Source organism: Hevea brasiliensis, chromosome 12 (genome assembly GCF_030052815.1).
Source record: "Hevea brasiliensis isolate MT/VB/25A 57/8 chromosome 12, ASM3005281v1, whole genome shotgun sequence".
In the NCBI taxonomy this organism is placed as follows: domain Eukaryota; kingdom Viridiplantae; phylum Streptophyta; class Magnoliopsida; order Malpighiales; family Euphorbiaceae; genus Hevea; species Hevea brasiliensis.
The window spans coordinates 44143200-44147872 of record NC_079504.1 but is presented as its reverse complement, the minus strand read 5'-3'; the positions used below and the strand labels follow the sequence as shown (position 1 = coordinate 44147872).

The following is a 4673-nucleotide window of genomic DNA, read 5'->3' as shown; positions in this document are numbered from 1 at the left end:
TTTAAATTTCACGAAAATTGTTTTAAAATCCCTTGTAGTATATCTAATGGGTTATCGGTAGGCGAAGTACGCTAATTTATTAGGTGTACTACGGGATCATGTTACATCTTACGGGGGAGTAGGGTGTGACATTTCACTCCCTGACAATGGCGCCAAAATTCTTGACGGGTGTCGAATCCACCAGAAATTAAATTAACTGAAATCACTAAGTATGAAATATTTTCTGCAGTAAGTGGTGAATCCAGGTCGAACCCTAGAGACTGAATTATTAAATTTTGTGCGCTTGTGTAATGGAAAAGAAACAAAGGTTGGGGGGGGGGGGGTTAATTCAAAATCCAAAGAAGAAATAAAAAATCAGAAATTAAGAACTAAAATTAAATATGAAACTCTCGAATTAAGCAAACTTTAGTCCAAGGTAATTCTCATTCCAATGCATTGATTTGATCATAGACAAAAGAAATATAATTATATCTTATTAAATGCTTAACATAGATTTACCAAATAGCGAGGTAAACCCCTGACTTTCCTACACTCATCAATTCGAGCCTAGCACTCTTATTGACTCTAATTGTTAACTGAGTTGGTATTAAGCAATCCTCATCAAATTAATAACTGCTTTGAGAAAAAGAAATAGTTAAGCTGAGCAACAATTTATGAAGTATAAATCATTTAATCCACCTTATTGTTTTCTTAGGTTATTATTGAAAACTTGGATCATAATCAATAAAACCTAATTGCTACTTATGTTCAATCTTACACAACAATTACGGATTATGAAGATGAACTAGCAATTGATCAAATCAAACAATTAACTAATAGGCTTTTTTAGCAAATCATTCAACAGATCAAAAACAATTAGATCAGAAAACAATAGATATTCAAAAAGACATAAGTTAAATTAAGAACCTAGTCTCACAAATCATACATAAGAACTTGAATCCCTTGAACTAAATTAAAAACTTAGCCACTCATGTTCATGGCTTACAGAAAAATAAAGAAGAAATCTAAAAAGAGAATGGAGAACGAAGGTGTTCTATGGAGAACGAAGGTCTGAATTGGGATGCTCTTAGCTGCTGCCCAAAGATGTATTTATACTAAAAAAAAAAGAAAACCTAATCCTAAAGATAGGAACTAAACCAAACTAGGAAAGGTTTTGAAATTCAAGATGCAGATTTTTAGCCTGCATTCACATTTTTGGAATCAAGGAAAATTTTTAGCAACTTTCTTTCCGAATCTGCCTCTGCCCTCTTTAGGAAAGTTGTAGCCTTATTTCTTAGCTTTCCAACGGGTACTCATGGACCCAAATCTTAGGTCTATAGCCCAACTTATGGCCCAAAAACTGCAACTGGTTCAATCAGACAGTCCAGCCCATTGTGACGACTTCATTGCCATTTTTTACAATTAAAATGGCCTCATCTCTCGTCCACCCCTTCATAGAAATTGTAGAGGTGGCTCTTAAGGTTCAATTGGCTTAGCCTTGCTTCATTTGGACATCTGAAACTCTAGATACAAAATAAATACTGAAACTGGTCGTGACCCATCGAGTCTGGGCTTTAACAATAGATCCATAGCTCATTTTGTCAACCTTGGAGACTGATTTGGGCCTTGGTCCCTCTTTATCATTTGAAGTGCTATATCTTAGTTTTTCAATGGATTAAACAACAATCACTTTGGAGACTCACAACTTTAGAAACACCTAAAAAATACAGCAAAGGTCAAATGCTAAAAATTTCTCCATTTAACACAATTATTCCACAACTATCTAAAAATATGTCTAAATGATAAATATATTTTAACCAATTAAATAAAACATAAAAATACACTAAAAATACTAAATGTGATGGGAGTGAAATTAATAAATTATGCACTTATCAAAGAGCCTTTTACGTCTAATTCTATAGTCTTCTGGGAAAAGGCAACAATATAGGAAATAATGCTTAAGTGGGGATGGCAAATCATTGAAACTAAGCAACAAAATGCTCCTAACTACATCCAGCCTTTGGTTATTGTTTGGCTGCCAGTTCAAGTTGTCTTAAACAATACTCCACTCTGTTATTGAGTTCTTGGAAGACATGAGACCACCCAAAGCCACAACTGCAAGGGGTAGACCTCTATATTTTCCTACTAGTTCTAAAGCAAAAGGTTGAAGTTCTCTTAGACAAGATTTATCAAGATAACTTGAGAATGCTTTCATGCAAAAGAGATCCAAAGCTTCCTTATCCTTCAACGGTTTAATGGTGAGAATGTGACTTCTAACATCAGAAAAATAAGATCCCACATCTTCTTTTCGAGTGTAAGCATTATCCGACTTTCGAGCTCATTATTTGGAAGTGATACCTTCATTGCCTGCCATAAATTTATATCCCACACATCATCCAAGACAACTAGGTGTTTTTTCTAGTTCAATTACCCAATAAGAATCTCTACAAGATCTTTAAAGCCCTTTGTACCCAAATCATCAAGAACTTGCTCCTTCCTTGTCTGGTGGAATTCTTTGATTAAGCTTCTAAGTAAATCATCTCTGGTGTATGCCTGAGAGACAGTAATCCATGCATAGCATTCAAAATAAGACTTCACAATTTCATTATTGTAGGTCTTGGAAACTAGCGTTGTCTTACCAGATCCACCCATTCCAACCAATGAAATAATAGTTCGATGCTTTTTTCTATCCATTAACCATGTTTTCAACAACCGACTTTCATCTACAAACCCTACAACATCATCTTCTTTCATAAATAGTGCCGTATCCCTTTGGTACAATGGCAAATTTTAGTGATTATTGGAACCTTCTACACAATCAATACCATATCTTTGTCTCCTCTCATCCATACCTTTGATGGTTTCATTAATCTATTGCCGCTTGGACCCAATTCGACGCTTCTCCCAAAGAGTTTTTGGAGTGCAAACTGTTCGTTGTAGGACTGTCAAATGCTATTGGCGATACATGTAAGACACATACTCATCAATAAGGTCTTCAATTTGGTGTGCAATGTCCCTCACATCTGCAACCCATGTCTTCTCTACTTCTGACATGATTTGCTTTCTCTCAGAATCCTGTAGAAAAGATTTCATGGTTACTAGTTCTTTCTTGATTTCGTAAAGTTCATTTCTGATATCTACTAATAATGTTGCTTCATTCTGAAGAGCAGACATTTTTATTCCAATCACGTGGTCAACTGCAGCTGAGGCCATTCACTTGTTCTCGTTAAGTAAGTGATAGCATCTAGCACTATTATCAGTTCATAACCATAGAAAAATAAATGTAAAGCAACATTCTTAAGTTTCTTATAAAAAAAATTTAGATGAAATACATTAATACCATGAAAGAGAAAATAAGATAAATAGAAGTAAAATAAAAAAAAATAGTGTTTCCTATTTTTAAATTTATTAAAGAAACAATAGGAACGTCGATAAATTCTTATCTATATTTAATTCATTATGAATCCAAAATATAAATATGTGGAACTTACTATATATCTTATACCTTGGATTAATGATAGACTGAATTTAAATAAGAAAAATCTATCAATTATTCGTAGAACACAAATAATCTTTTGTAAACAACTAAATTGGTAACCAGCTTAGATTTGTAATCTACACTACTAAGAAAGGAATTTAAAAAATATGAGAACTCAATTATTAATAAAAGAAAAAAAAAATAAGAGAGTAAATTAGAAAATTTAGCAAAATTGGAAAGCTTTCTTTATATTGCACTAAAATTTATTAGATACAGATAAAAGGAAAACCTTAGGAGAGAAGGAGGAACGTTGCCCGCTGGTGTGGAGGAATTTTAACGGTAGCTACATAGAAGAGCTAATTAACAAGCTGATAGAGTAAAGAAATACAACCAGAAATTGAAAAACAAGAACAGAGAAAAGAAATGGCAGCTGGAAGAACAAAGCCCTAAAGGGTTCAGGTGGATACAAGATACAAAGACGTTACTCTCACACCCCAGCAACATTCTTACTGCCCCCAAGCTAGCTAACACTAGCTGCAACAATTACAAATTCAAGTCATGCCTTTTCGTCACACACTTCGCATCTATATATAACCTCCTATATGCTTGCCTTTTCATATGCATTTCGAGTATCCCTCCAATAGAAAAGGCTGATGAGCTAGCCCCCCAACTTGCATTCCTTCTAAAACTTCTTCTTGTTTCTTCTAGAGCCGGCAGTTGTACTCCGTTTAGAACTCTTCCAACTAACTGCACCTCCATTACATATGAACACAAAATTGGAGATAGACTTTCTATCATCCACGTCTGATTGAAAGTCGAAATCTGTAAAACCATCTAGTTGAAGATCACCTCCTCCATATATCAAGATTAAATCCTTTGTTCTTCTCAAGTACTTAAGGATATTCTTGATAGCTATCCAATGTTCCAAACTTGAATTGAATTGAAATTTGCTAGTCAAACTAACAGCATAGGGGATATCCGGCCTAGTACACAATATTGCATATATAAGACTTCCAATAGCTGAAGCATATGGAATCGTAGCTATTTTCTCTCTTTCTTCAGGGGTCTTAGGAGATATATTCTTAGAAAGGTGGATACCTGTAGACCCTTATTTTGTGATGTGTATGTGCATTGAGGCCGTAGGAAACCTGATGATGAAAAATTATATGACTGTAAGATGTAATTGGAGGCATGGAGCTGAATTATTAATTCTGTG

The 4673-nt window shown here is 34.4% G+C and overlaps 1 pseudogene; it reads right to left on the bottom strand.

Annotated features, from left to right (window-relative positions):
- Nucleotides 1-1852: 1852 nt before the first annotated feature.
- On the bottom strand, nt 1853-2733 carry LOC131171224 (disease resistance protein RPM1-like; annotated as a pseudogene).
- Nucleotides 2734-4673: the final 1940 nt, after the last annotated feature.